General features: G+C 46.7%; 1 protein-coding gene and 1 pseudogene across 2 annotated transcripts in view; both read right to left on the reverse strand.

Moving 5' to 3' along the window:
• Trappc9 (trafficking protein particle complex 9) overlaps window positions 1-15,655 on the reverse strand; it is a 464,527-nt gene that overhangs the window by 115,701 nt on the left and 333,171 nt on the right. The window lies entirely within an intron of this gene.
• Window positions 13,618-13,683, reverse strand: LOC116890420 (annotated as a pseudogene).

Raw genomic sequence — 15,655 nt, forward strand, 5'->3', positions numbered from 1 at the left:
CAGGGAAGGCTCACTGCCCCCACCTGCCTAGCAGGGAACAGGGGACCTTCTCAGGTGAAGACGGGCTCCTTGGGCCATTGGGGGATGACAGATCTAGGCATGAGCATGGGGAGGGCATAGGATTAAGGGGCATTCCAAATAAGGTGAGTCACCAGGTGGAGAGAAGGTGGAGAGAAGGTGAGAGAGGCTGGATCACGTCCCCACCACACCCCAGCAAGGGTCTGCTTGCCTACCGCTCTCCATCTACCACACACTGGGAAGCCACGGAGAGTCATGCTCCTGCAGAATGACAAGAAGTCTCTTTGTCAGATGCGGAGGGGAACAGTAGCTGCCAAAGAGCAACTCCAAACCGGTTTACATAAACCAAGTGCTTTAGACACAGATATCAATACGATGTGAGTCTGAGAACGATAGCACTACTCTTGGCGGTCGGATTAAGTGTGATTTAAAAGTTGCTTTTCCTTATCTTTCTAAAATGAACGCGTGCTATCTCTGCAGAGGTGAGGGGATACTGTCGCAAGAAGAAAGGCAATGTTATTCCAGGGTGGTTGGCCAGGAGCTGCATTAAGATGAGAAGCAGTGGCCAGGCCTGTGCCTACCGGGATGGGGCGGAGGGGACAGAATGAGACTGGCAAAGGCAACGGGAGATAGAGCAAACAAAGCCCAACGCCACAAACGCTCGGAGTCAGGAGAAAATGCTGGGAAGGAAAAGGGATTAAAACAACAGCAGCCTGGAACAGCTCCGGCAGACAGGCGGAGCCCTGCTGATGAAAACATTGGGCCGGCACAGTGTGAAGTGGAATGCTCACATAAATGTCACATATGATTACCAGTGCCACTGCGGCTTCTAATCGAGTCAGGCACGGGTGGTGAAGCTTTCTCTGACGAGCACTTGACAAGGCCATTGCTCTGTAGCTGCCACTGAGGCCCTTCTGTTCCCTCCAGTGCCAGACGAGACGCGACAGACAGACAAGGCGAAAAGCGTGTTAGGGACACGTGGAGCGAGAAGGGCCCACTTCCTGGGCTGGTGTGCACCTTTGGAGGTTGAAACAGAAGAGTCAAGCTCGTGAGAGACTGATTCAACTAGAAAAGTCCTCTAGTGATCCAGCTTAATGTTGGAAAGGCCAGGCTGTTAGGATACAAACATCAGAGTCCTGAGTAATACATGAGGTTGATAATTAGGCGCAGGCAGTGGTTCCTAACTTGAGACAAAAGGCAAAAAGAAAAAGATTTAAAAAAAAGGGGGGGGGGATTTAGCTCAGTGGTAGAGCGCTTGCCTAGGAAGCGCAAGGCCCTGGGTTCGGTCCCCAGCTCCAAAAAAGAAAGAAAAAAAAAAAAAAGGTAGTCGCTTCCTCCACCTCATTCTGACCAGTTAAGTCTTTGGGGGTCTTGAGCTGCACAGCACCTCCCATCTCCTGTCAACCCAGAAACCCAGAGAGAAACAGGCAGCACAGGGGTGGTGTGAGATGGCAGGGTTTCGAGTGAGAGGCCCTCCCTGTACCTCCCTCCAGCCATGCAGAATTATCCCAAGTCATATTTTGGAGGCAGAAGGTGACGGCTGAATAAAGTGTTGCCTTTGCTCCTCTCAGGAGTGACCTTCAGCATCTCTGAGAGGGGTCAGGAGTCAAGAGTGAAATAAAATACTGTTTTGTACTCAAACAGACGTGAAAGTGGGCAGACACCAACAGACAGAGAGACGGGAGTGCAAGCGTGCAGGCAGGTCCACAGGTGAATCTCCAGACTCTGACAGAGACTATATTTTCTAGCCCATCTGACCTTGAGAATGGACAAAAGTTCAGATTGTGGCCGTAGAAAGCCCTAGAAGGGGTTGCTCCTTAGCTGGGCTGAAGAGACAAGGCAGCCTAGTCAGAGGTGCATGGGGGAAGAGCTAGTCTCAAAGAGGAAACAGGGGAAAAGGTCAGAGCCCAGGAGGAGGGGTCTGACAGGTTCCACAGGGGAGGGCAAGGAATGCCCAACCCAGAGGCTCCCTTTGCCCACTCCCTGTTTCCAGGGTAGGTTCTACTCTGCCCACCTAGCTCCCCCACTACCCCCCAGAACTGCTGTTGTGAAGAAGATAGGATGTAGGTTGCTCTCTGGTTGATGCGCTCGTATCCTGTCACCTCATCCACTGGGCCTCTGGATCCCCACCGTTCTGGTAAGCACATGGTTGCTCACAAGGCACTGATCCGAACAGCATGACCAGATCTAGTAGCAGTTTAATACTCAGTGTTACCCAGGGGCTTTAAACTCATAAGTCCTAGAACTGAAGGAAAACATCAGAGTTCAAGGCAGCAACAAAAATGTCCCTTTGGCCCAGGAGACCAGACCTGCTAAGGGGTAGGTCCAAGGGGGTCCAGACCTAATCACCTGACCCAACTTCCTTTAGGGTAGACAGAACTAGAGAGTACATGGTATGGGATACACAATGGCTTGTGGTTACCCAGAGAGCTTGGGGGATGCCTCCAGCAGTGAGGCTGTGGCAGGGAGGGAGGGAGGGAGGGAGGGAGGGAGGGAGGGAAGGGGAGGAAGAGTGAGTGAGCCTAGTCAGGAAGAGAAGAGTTTGCACACCTTCGTGAGGAAGGAAATGGGTTTATGGTCTAAGTTCAGGGCTTCTAGGAGATTCGTAGACAAGTCAGGTACCTTGTTTTGTAGCAAAATGGGGCAGCACAACAGTGAAATCATAGCACTGGAGAGTGTCAGACACAGCTGCACACCTTTAGCCAGAGGCTGCCCTGAGGCTGCCATTGGGAGGGACTCTCCTTGTGTTCCCAGGGTGCCAGGCTCCATTCCAACAGGAGACAACCCTCAACAAAGGGAGGGGGCAGAGCACAGGGCAAACTAATAAGATGAAGAAGGTGTGTGTGTGTGTGTGTGTGTGTGTGTGTGTGTGTGTGTGTGTGTGTGTGTGTGAGAGAGAGAGAGAGAGAGAGAGAGAGAGACTGGTACTCTAGTCGAGTTCTGCCCATGGTAGCTGCATGACTTTGGGGGAGTTATTTAATGGCTCCAAGTCTCAGTCTCTCGTCATGCATGCCACATATGTCCCCGTGTGAAAGCATCAAGAGAGACAGCGTGGCTCATCTAGGCTGTCCTGGGTCCCCAATGCCACTTGCCCACTTCCCTCACAGCACAGCTGTCCTTCTTGAGGAATCTGCTGCTCCCTGGTTCAAAGACAAAATTCTCTTTGAGAGCTCCAAGTCCACTTTTCCGGGTTCCCTTGCGCATGGGGAGCCAGTATGAGATGCTCTGTCCTTTGCCCCTCCTGATATGGAGAGGAAGGAGCTTGACAGCTAGGCCTGATCACTGTGGTATTAAAAAGGCAATATCAAACTCATTAAAGTACAAAAGGCCACAGAGAATGATCAAGGGAAGAAGAGAGAAGGTGCAGATGAGAATATTAAATCTGATCTCCTTACAGTGCCAAGACAGAAAGAAGGGAAGAGAATATTATGAATACATTTTAACCAATGAACTTTTAAACTTTACATAAAAATCAACAGATTCCCAAGAGATACAGCGGTGGTGGTGGTGGTGGTGGTGGTGGTGGTGGTGGTGGTGGTGGTGGTAGTGGTGGTGGTTGTTGTGGTGGTGAAGGAGGTGGTGGTATTTGGGGGGTGGTGGTGGTGTTTGGGTGGTGGTGTTTGGGTGGTGGTAGTGGTGTTTGGACGGTGGTGGTAGTGTTTGGGTGGGGAGGTGGTGGTGGTGGTGGAGGAGGTGGTAGTAGTGGTGGTCGGGAGGTGATGGTACATGGTGGTGGTGGTGGTGGTAGTAGTGATAGTGTGGTATTTGGGTGGTAGGGGTGGTATTTGGGCGGTAGGGGTGGTATTTGGGGGTAGTAGTGGTGTGGTTAGTTGGTTGTTGTTGTTGTTGGTGGTGGTGGTGGTGGTGGTGATGGTGGTAGTGGTTGGGTGTTTTGATTGTTGTTGGTGGTGATGGTGGTGGTGGTTGCGTGGTGGTGGTTGGGTAGTGGTGATTGGGTAGTGGTGGTGTTTGGGTGGTGGTTGGGTGGTGGTTGGGTGGTAGTGGTGGTGGTGGTGGTGGTGGTGGTGGTGGTGGTGGTGGCGGCTGGGTAGTGGTGGTATAAAATCTCCAAAGCTGATTCAAGAAGGAATTTTAAAAGTTAAACATAGAATTACACATAGCACAACAATTTCATTCCTAGCTACATGCCCAGAAAGATGAAGATTTCTCTATCCAAAGCCTGTGTGTAAGCACTCCCAGCAACATCATCCATAACAGACCAAAGGGGGACACAAACTCACTGTCCACCAATGGATAAACTGGTGGGGGAAGCATGCCATAGCTACCCAGTGGAGCTAGGATTAGTGATTAAAGGGAAAGACAGGTTAACCACAACACAGGATGCCCCAAAGCCAACATTCTGAAGAAAGAGGCTGGTCACAAAGCACCCCGCTTCAGCTGAGCCCATTTGTCAGGAATGTCCAGAGAAGGCAAATCTATAAAGACTAAAAGTAGATCAATGACTGCTGCGGCTGGGAGTCGATTGGGAGAAGAGGAGAGAGGCCACTGACAGGTCTCTTTAGGGAGGCGGGTGAAACTCAAAATTGATGTAATCATGGTTTAAAGTCTTTCTGTGAACATGCTGGAACCAGTGAGTTGTGCCTTGTAAATGGTGTGTAGTGTAACATGCTAAATACATCCTAACTGAGAAAGCCACCCTTTAAAAATAAGAGAGATGGCTATCGACCTGCTACCCATCTGTCACAATTGTCTGTTTTCTTCAACAGACATACAACATACAACCACATGCTGCACAGTGGCCCATGAGGTCATTCAAGAAAGGAAATCGACTCAAAGTGTTTATTTTACCACATCAGTGAGTGCCATGTCCAACCAAAATCCAAATTTTGGGTGGCAGAGGATCCCTGTGGACCCCTCTCCAGGTTCTGGCTGAATCTACTTAATGACAATGACTTTTATTATCATCAAGTACTACTGTAACAGCAATTACTAGGATAAAGACAATTGCATGTGGAAACATTATTCTTTGTGAAGTACGCCATGCAGGCACTTTTTGGAATAGCATAAAAAGTGGAATATGAATATGTTGGCAGTAAAACCACCAACTTGGCTGTGGTGGTTTGAATAAGAATGAACCCCCAACCAGATCATAAATTTGAATGCTTGGTCATAAGGGAGCGGTGCTACTTCACAAGGATTAGGAGGGGTGGCCTTGTTGGAATGAGTGTCGCCTTGTTAGAGAAAGTACATCACTGGGTGTGGGTTTTCAGGTTTCAAATGCTCAGGCCAGGCCCAGGCTCTCTTCTCTCTACCTGTGCCTGCAGAGCTGGATGTAGAACCCTCAGCTACCTCTCCAGCACCAGGTCTGCCTACATGCCACCATGTCCCCCACCATTGTAATAGACTAAACCTCTGAAACAATAAGCCAGCCCCAACTAAACGCTTTCCTTCATAAGCTTTGCCTTGGTCACAGTGTATCTTCATAGCGGTAGAACACTAAGACAATGACTACTGTCCTCACGACCTGGGGAAGTAAGACTGCAGTCAAAGCTGCCACTGAGCGATTTGACTTCCCATGAAGAGGGCCATTGATAGGCTGAGGTCTAACCTTCAGCAAGATAAGAGTTTAATCCAGTGTTTGGGGCACAGGCAGGCAGAGTACTGACGAGGCTGCACCATTGGCTGGCCTTCAGAGGGCCAGAAACAAAAGTAACAATCAACACAAGCAGGAAAGATCTGAGGGGGCTACAGACACGCCCCATGCCTGTCCCTATAAAGCTTCTCTTCTTGGTGCACAAACTGTCAGCCTGCTGAGTAGAGGTCTACTGATTATCATGCTATCCTCCCTTCATATCCTGGAGGTAGCCAGACCAAGAGCTGCACATCCTCAGTGCCACGCCTTCACCTGAGGCTTGCAGCCAGGGGCACTACCTCTCAGAGTTCAGCTTTATCTTAAGAACTAGGAGGATAGTCCTCACTCCTCACAGAACAGGAGAGTAGGATATGCAGAAGGAAAGGCAAGTTCCCTAGTCAGCAGTGCAGCTGCTGTAGCTGTGTCTCCACTGGAAGGTCTGTAAACTATGTCCCAGTGACTAGAACATAAGCCAACCCGGCTGAGGGTACCTGTTGTCTCTTGTCAGCTCAGCTTCCTGAACAATGAAAAAATAACTCGAAGAGGCTTACAGACAAAGACAGGATAGGAGGCTAATGGCAATCAGCTGTCACTGCTGCTACTACAGTGCCCCTACCTTTATCTCCTCCATCCTTTAGCTAGCTCACAAACCTCTTCTGGTACCTTTTCTGCTGGTATCACTAGACTGACAGTCCTGGGGATGGTGGGCACTAGGCCTGGAGTTGAATGCCCAATTCCCAATTCTTGGCAGGGCACATAGCTCTGGTGATAATCTCCTTAAGCCTTCAGTAACCAGGGAAATGCAAATATAGACCATGGCTCCACCACTATGTGGCTGCTAGCTCCAAATCGACTCTTCTTTCTAATCTGCAGTGAGGGCCTTAACTGGACGGAAGTGTTCAAAACCGAGATAAAAGCTCAGAGAATTCTTCCTGAAGAGTTGAAACTGAAACACAGTGAAACGCAGAGAGGCCGCATGAAGGATAAAAGGCTTCTTCTGGCCATGGTGAGCTGGTTCTATCACTTCTGGGCCTGTGGTGAGACAGGACACCATGATGGGAAGGCAGAAAGGTTCTCAAAGCAGCTAGAATGCAGAGAAATTAGCAGGAAGGGCCAAAGACAATAGATGCCCTTGTAGGCAATGCACCAGTCCCAGTTAGGAGGGGACTCTGAACCCAAACTGGATGCTTCAACTACCTGCCCACCAAGCTTGCTGGGGCAAGAAATAAGCTTCCTATTCTTTCTTTGTTTCTTTCTTTGTTTCTTTGTTTGTTTCTTTGTTTCTTTCTTTCTTAATTTCTTTCTTTTTACCCCCTGAGCAGTAAAAAAGGAGAAAATGAAGCATCTCTTTGAGCTTAAGGTCCGAGATACTTGGCTTTCTCTCAACTGTTAAGACATTCAGCCTTGTAATTGCTGACTCCTTCTGCTCTCTGACCCATGTTACCTTTAGGATGAGTTAGCTGTGAGCAGTGCTAGTGTGCACCTGTCACTGTCTAAGTGGCTTTTATTTCCAGTGACACATCATCTTCACAGTGATCTCAAGAAGCTCTTCTTCTCCTATTCTTACTAAGGAAGAACTGGGCTCACGGTTTAAGTGACCCACCTCAATCAAGACATTGAATAAGTCAGGAAATCACTGTCAGAACCTGGGTCTGTAACCAGAGGGCAGGACCTAATTCTCAGATTAACCAGGCTAGTTCTCTAGATTCTTCTGGAAGCACAAAGTATGAATGCTCCAAAGAGGTCCCGAGATGGTGAGATCTCGTGGGACCCTGGATTACTGTTTACTGTGGCTCTCACCTGCTGCTGGGAGCAAAGTCCCAGCGAGTGGGTCAGACAAAGGAATAAGAGAGCACAGGGAGCTCGGCAAACAGAACAAGAGGATGGGAAGACACTGTGATGGGAAGAGTCTGGGTGCATGTGCTTAAGAACAAGAAAGAGGAAGACAAGGTAGGACAGCAGGGGACAGGCTGAGGTCCTGCAGTAAGCTGAGGAATCACCTGAGTATGGGGGTGGCTGTTAGGGCAAGAAAGTCCTGAGCACGTTCTGGGTGCCACACCCTGAATGTGTGTAACACCTTTGTTCTCTAATTGGCGGTCACAACAGCCCACACTGATGCATTCTATTATTAGCCCACTTTTCGAAACTGACTCCTAATAACTTGTGGTTACACCATGAGTTATTGCACCCCTCAACCCTCATCAGAAAAGAGTCTATTTGCAGCAGATGGTGATTAGCAGAGACCCGCAACTGGCCAAAGGGTAGAGACTATGAGACTGCAGAACACTCAATCCTAAATGCGGCATCTACACCACACCCATCTCCTCCCAAGACTTAGAGGCCATTACAGAAGAGAGAGCAGAAAGAGTGGGAGAGCCAGACGTGGCAGTGGACGACAAAAACAGTATCTTCTAGACACAGCAGGACAGCTGCACATATGAAATCACAGTAGTTGAGAGAACATGAACAAGACCTGATCAAGTCCAAGCAGATCAAATCCCGGCATGGAGGAGAGGTAGACACAAAGTCCAAACCCTAGCTAAGGAGCTATTGGCAATTAGTAGCTTCTGGGAGAGGGAAAGTCGGTTTTCTTTAAAAGTGTAGCACTTTTTATCTCTATGTGGAACCACATAAACTCTAGAGGAAAATCACCTATCCAAGAATATGTGTATTAGGTCCAAAGTACACTCCCCATCCCACCCCCACCTCCTTCCTTCCATCCCCTAACCCGCCACCTGAGGCAGTGCTGGTGACAAAAGGACTCTGATCTGGTAAATGGAAGGATTGTTATTGGGTAAACAGAAGTATAAGTCCAACATTCCTCAGCAAATCTCAATAAGGCAAACTTTTGTTTACCAGGACCTCTTTAATCCCTTGATCCATCCCCAAAAGTCAGCTACGTCAAGCATGGGCATCTATTTCCTAGTTATTCTGAACAGCCTGCATCACCAAAGACCCCCCCCCACCCTGCCGACTGTTATATAGTCTGCTTGCTTTTCCACTATTTTGCTTCTCTCCATCCACCACCTCATTCCCCACCTAGGACAGCCTTGGCAGTTTAATTCCCAATAAACCTTTCTTCTACTCAGGGGATGGTCCCTTCTGTAGGTTTCACAGTGCTCCATGACCTCTATTACAAGGTAAACAACAAAACTGGACTTAATGGGTTAAAAAAAAAAAAGCACACACAGTTGGGTGGGTAGGGAAGACAGGTAGGTGGCTCTTAGAAGTCTTAGAGGGAGGAGTTAATAAGATCAAAGCCCATTGTATGAAATCCTCAAAGAACTCTGTTTTTAAAGATTGTTAGGGATTGGGGTACAGCTCAGTTATATAGAGAATGCCTAGCTTTTGTAAGTCAATGAGGAGGGTTCAGTACTCAGAAATGAAAAAGAAGTTTAATAAATAAAATATTAATAAATAAATAGGAGAGAGGGAGGGGGGCACTAAGGAGCCAGACTAGACATGAATCTAAGTGGACTGGGGTTGCTGATATGACCATCCAGGGCTGGATGAGTTCCCTGAACTGAGAGGCAAAGACCTTGTAAGGACAAATAGTTACCTTGGCACAAAAACAATGAACTTAAACCTTCACCTTGTCCGGCTATAACCATCAACTCGAAATGTGCTGCAGAGCTACAAGCAAAACCGGAAGCTATGGAACCTAACAAAGAAAACAAGAGAGTGTCTGTTGACATCCCTAGGTTCAGCAAAAAAAAAATCTGAGGATCGAAACCAACCATGTGAGTCATAAATCAGAAACCGATAAACTCTCTTCATCAAAATTAAAAAACGCTGGAATAGGGGTATATAATCCACACAGAAACTGAGCAGTTGCATATTATATAAATTTACAGATGGAAAATAAATACAGGAAAAGGCGGAGAAAAAAGTGGAGCATGTTCACCCCACTTTGTGTGGGAATAACATCATGGCACACAGAGAGGAGAGGGATTGTCCTGGTGTGAGCAAAGGCAAGTGTCTAGGCTCTACATTGTGTCACTGAACTTTGACACACAAAATTAAAGGGACCAGTTCTGCAGGCATTGCTTCCCATTCACTGATCTACCAGCAATTTAGATCCACCAACATATCTTGTCAGTTTAATATGATAGTTTTATTAATATTAGTTTGGTAATTTGTCATGTGTGTGATTTAGACAAGTGATTTCACAGATAGAAGGTTGGTAAGCATAGGATTCTGGAGTTTCATATATGATACACATTCGAATCTTTTTTATTATAGAACTAGTCATATACTCAGTAGAGATTAAAAACAAATAAACAAACAAACAAAAACAACATTGGTTATCAAACCTTTGCCACAGGAGAGGTGGTTGAAAAGATTAGGGGATTGTGTGCCCCAAGATTACCTCTCCCCAAGGCCATAAGAATAGCAGAGAAGAAAGCAGACAGAATTCTCAGTCTACAGCCATCTTAAAGATGGAATCTTATATCTCGTTTGAGCCCATCTGACCTTAGCTACCAGGCATAGAACTGGAGTACAACCATGAGACACCATAGTGTGACCCCAACATCCTAGAAACTGAAAAAGAAAAGCAAAGCAAAACAAAACAAAACAAACAAACAGGACGGCCAGATCTTAAGGAGCCTCACTCATGGACACAGCCCCCTTGATGACTTTGGCAACAGACCAGTCCCTGTGTAACTGGATCTGCAGTTTCATTGAAGGTCCTTAGCTGAACACACACCTCCTGCCTTCTTCTCTCCACCCTGGAAGAGAGCATCTTGGGCCAGCTCAGAAGGAATGACAATTTCCTGGGAAAAGGACCAACCTCTCTTCTAATTAGTCCAAAGAGGCTGTGTGGGGCTCCAAGAGCTGACGGAGAAAGGATGAAAAGCTGGGTGGACACAAAAACCTTCTGAAGTGTGCCACTGCTTTGGAAAGAAGAGGGCAAACTCTTTGTGCACAGAGCGCTTTGTACTCCAAAGATGAGGCTTATCCTGTGATATTCCAAAGACAGTAGATTTTCCTCATGGGAACTAAAAATAACTTAACTCCAATTAGTCCCAATAGCAACAACTGCTTTTGTCCACACAAACTTGGACCAGCCTTGTCTGTGAAAGTTGCCATGAAAACAGCGTGTTATAGAAGGTGCCATGACCAAGGACACAGGGAAACAACTGGCTTTGAGGCCTCTGGGACTGAGATAGCCTGGGGAAACTGACTGTTCTGGGGTGGAGGTGGAGGGCAGAAGAGCTAATGCTGGACCTCAGGAGGCAGTCTCCTGAGATTCACCCACTGGACAGCATGCCACCTTCTATGGTCTAGCACAGGAGTTAGCCCTGTTCTCAGACAAATGCAAACAAAAAGAGGCAGGGTGTGTTTCCAAGAAAATAACTGACCTTGGAGTCAGGCTAGGTGGGGGACACCAGAAGACATACTGCATAGTGACTGCTGGAACCCAGTAGAGTTCAGGAATAAAATAAGGTGAGAGAGAGGACCAATGCCAGAGGAGAGCCATATGGCAATGACAGGCACCATGAATGCGGTCCTTCCTTCTCCCTGGGGTCTTTGGCCACTGGCTCAAGAGGACAAAGGGAGCAAAGTTGAAGAACAGGTTCCGACAGCCCATGAGTATGACAGAAATGACAGACTTCTGGGATCAGCTTCAGAGAGGTACCTCAACTATATTCTGAGTGAATCAGGGGCTATATAGATTTGGGGAAGGGGTTAGGAATTTCTAGGGCTCGTATCATTGGCTAGAGTTTAGGGTACTGAAGAATGCCTCATTTGCATGGAAAGGCATTCCAGAAATTCTGGGTGCTTGCTGGACAGGCTCTTATCCAGAGAAAGGAAGTTGAACCTATAATGCTGGCATTCCACAGGTTTCAAACTCCCCAGACATGGTCAGTGAAGGGCAAGCCGGCTGGTAAAGGGAGTCCACCATTTTGCATTGAGCTAAGAGGAACTATCTGAACATGGTAGACTCTGACCTTTATTAGCAGGGTTTCCCCACACACAGGAACTAAACTTAGGGATATGTTGAGCAGAATAGCAGAAGTAAAGGTACCCGGCAGGATGGAGGACACGAGGAGAGAGAAGCAAGGCAGAGTGCTTGCCAGCTGATGCAGACTGCATACAGACAGCTGACTGTAATGTTAACACTGGGATGTAGCAGAATTATCTCCTAATTAACTGAATAATAAAGATCACAAGAAGCCAATCACTGGGCAAGGAGGAAGAGGCGGGTCTTCTGGGTTCAAGAAAAGAAGCAGGAATGCAGGAGGTGGACACTTTCTTTTAAAGATTTCTAACATAGTTAATGAGTTTAGTACGATAGATGCCAAGCCCAGTGACTATGACTATGTTATCTGTTGATTGGTGCTTTCCATTTCACAGCAACTCAGGTGGGCCAGAGGGAAAGAACATAGCTGAGGCTGAACTTGGCCAGGCTTTGACACAGCAAGATTGAGCAAGGACTGAGCTCCATGGGAAAAGTAACCACAATGGAGCGTGGGTTGGCAAGAGTGCGTGCGCCCCCAGCTCGCTGTGGAAATTTTGGAGTGCTGAGCAGTTTGGCAGCAGCTAGCCACAGGATTGGACAACTGAGAAAATAGTGGTTGGGCCGCGTCAAGCAAACCACAGGAAGTTTGGTGGAACACCGCAGCGTGGGGCATGGGGAAAGCCAGGGGAGAGGGGAGACAGCCTAGGCCCCAAAATAGCCAGCAATAGTGTGGATTTTTTTTTTAAATAATTACAAGCAACACTGGGAGGCTCAGATAGTAAAATCTGCAAGAGTTCTAGGCCTGAGATACATTATGAACCCTTACCTCAAAGAATTAAGTAAGTATGTAAATATAGCCATCTAGAGTAATGTTAGTGGCAAGAGGAACTTCATAACAACCATGTCCTGTGGAGCCAGTTACAGACACCCTTAGGCTTGCTCTGGGGAGCTGAGAAGGGCTAAGCACTGAGCAGACTTGACTGAGTGAAAACTCTAAACTTGTCATAGTGAACAAGCTCACCCAAAACACAAGATGGCCAGCATTAGAGTACAAGTTACTTCAGCAGCAGTCTCCCTCTGATGAGCTTCTCTGCACAGGTTTGAGTTCACTCCAGGACCCACAATGTGCTCTGCCAACCATATTTCCAAAGGGCCCAGAGGAGTGGCTGCCCAAGGAGTACTCCCCAAGCCCGGGCACACTAAAGGTACCTTGGATGTCGGTGAAAACCAAGTTGAAATGGGCAAGAGTTGTGTTCAAATCTTTCCCAGACAAAGCAAACAAAACCAAACATACACTAGACCATGGGTAAAGGACCATGGTAGTGCTTTGAAAAATAAATGAAATATAATTTGTATCTCTGTCAAGCCTCCTGTGTAGTAGACACACTAAAAAACTCTAAAGAAAACCATTACCTGTGATACCCCCGCCCTCACAGTGGCTGCAGTCTTACACATTTCCAGTCACATACCCAAGCATATGTATTATTCATGTCAGCTAATTTTTATGATGCTGGCATCTTATTTCAAATGGCATTCTGAATCCCTCCTATTCCATGCATTGAGCTGTGAACATTTACGTTAAAAGCTGAGCCCTAAGCTGGGTCTTGATGTTGGTGCTCCCCTGTGGTCCCAATTCTGAGAAACAAGTGGCAGTTCCCTCAGGCTCTGTGGCAGTGGTTCTCAAAATTCCAAGTGCTACAACCCTTTAATACAGTTCTTCATGTTGTGGTAACCATAAAACTACTTCATTGCTACTTCATAACTGTAATTTTGCTACTGCTATGAATCATAATGTAAATATCTTATTTGTTGCCAAGTACCAGCCTTGGCTTGGTGAGGGGCTTCTGACAAAGGTGCTTGGGACAGCAAAAAGAATGACTTGAACTCAATCATGGGTACGCACTGACAGCCTTGTGTTTTGCTTACTATTTTCTCCAAAACCTCTATAATCTCTTGGCTCTGAAGTCTACTCCAGACAGCTTTCTACTTGAGACAGCTCTCTTGTGCTGGAAACAAATTGTAAAAGCTCTCTGAATAGCTCATGGGTTTTCTGACCAAAGTCAGAAAAGCTGCTAGAAAAAAAATTCTAAAAGAGCTGCGTTCACTCTCCAAGCAGTTATCTCTTGCGGACCAAAGCCCAGTCTTTTATTTACATATCAGTTCAGTCATTTACTCCAGGTTCCCTTTTGATCATCCCATGAATCAGCATCCTTAGCCCCTTGGTTCCTAGAAAAGGACAGCAAATATATTTTTTAAATATTTCAAATGAATTCAGAGATCTGCCAGCCTTTGTAAGCACAGACAATAAGCTATCTGGGTGGGATCCTGTCTGAGATTACCATTTCTACCATGTCTGGACCTATATTCACCTGTCCCAGGTTGATCTTAAACTCAGGAATCTGCCTGCCTTTGTACATTTCTGACAACCTGGCTCATTAGTGCAGCTGCCTTTGTTCTTTTAGGTCCATGAAGTCCCTCATGCTATTCATATTGCATCCTTATAGTTTGCATAGTTGAGAGATTATACATTCTTGAATTCATGTTTTCAGAGTTCTTTGCCACAGTCTTAAGGACCATTCTGAAGGTCACAGCATTTACTATCTTGTTAAGGACATTAGATATACTCTCACCTCCTAGACTCATGCTGTCTCTCATTGTCATGGAGTCATTAACCTTGGCAGAGAGGACTTTCCCCCAAAAGAGGAACATAAAATAAAATATACAAACAAACCTTACAAAAAGCAACCATTAACACTTGTGGAGGTCCATGCCCTGCGGCAAGCTCTCTCCCAGGGACAGAAACATGCTGCCCCTTGTACATGGCCATAGAGGAAGGACTTGACCATCTGTGACCCCTAAAGGGGTCTTGACCCACAGGTTTGGAACTGCTCCTCTGTGGGAACACATGTGGCACCTATTGCTGGGGGTAAGGGGTGTGCAGGGTGCAAGTATGGCAGCTACTGAACAGAAGGCCCATTACAATGCCCCGAAGCCAGGAGGATACATAGCCCAACATTACAAATTCTGTAAAAGCACAATTTCTTGATAGTTCTCTAACAGTCAACTATACAAATGCACGATAACTTACTAGTCGAGCCCCATTGTTAAGACATTTTGGTTATTTTCATATTAAAAATAATGTATACGCATCCTGATGTCTAGGACGTGACCTGAGGTTTCAAATACATTTATGAGGATTGATTCCCAGGAGAGAATTGTTCTTTAGCTCCAAGTTTTCAATGCTATGTGTTGGATGTGGATGGGTGGTCTTGTGGTGAGGCAAGAAGGTGTGTTTATCCACACGGAAGACTGGGTATCCATGAAGATCATTGAAAGGTAAGGGTCCAAGGTGACATGAGGCCTTGGAGAGAAAACATAGCCTCACCCTCAGGTAAAGAAACCACCATATCCTCCCAAAATATCCTGGATGGCCATGAGCCATATCTACCTAGAGACAAAAAAGGAGTAGAAATAGGAGTGAGCTTTAACAGATGTCCTCATAGTTATCTTCATGTGGCTCCAGGAGCTATGAGGCAAAGGAAGTGCCCAGGTTCTGAAGCTAGACCTCGTCTAGAAGCTCCATGTATGAACAAGCAGCTAAACCACACTTGTCAGACAGCATGGATACTTCTGCACAAATTCTTGCTATCCAGGTGGTGCTGAATGAGTGCTATATTGTGGGGTTGTGCACTATTCTCCGTTCCTCCATCATTCTCTAAGCATCTTCCACATCCTAGTGTTTCCATCCCTGCACTGGAATCGACCAAGGCATAGCACAAGGAACAGAGACCCATCTCACACACATTGCTGAGTCCACAGCACCAGGGTGGTAGCTTCAGTAAACACTGCAGAAGAGTGGACAGCCACACGAGTAAACTGCTACAACAGACATGCTATTCCCTTCTCTCAACTTCTCTTACTGCCTGCCGAATGATGTGTCTGTTCTCTCATTGCAAGGGATCCCACATACCTAGTTCAAGTCTTATTATGGGGCAGAAAATCACTTCTTTATTAATTAAGACAAGGATATGTAAGTTGCCTGAGACCATTGAGTTCAGAAAATCCAGTTTCTAGGCACA

The sequence above is a fragment of the Rattus rattus genome, chromosome 1, assembly GCF_011064425.1.
Source record: "Rattus rattus isolate New Zealand chromosome 1, Rrattus_CSIRO_v1, whole genome shotgun sequence".
Classification (NCBI taxonomy): Eukaryota; Metazoa; Chordata; class Mammalia; order Rodentia; family Muridae; genus Rattus; species Rattus rattus.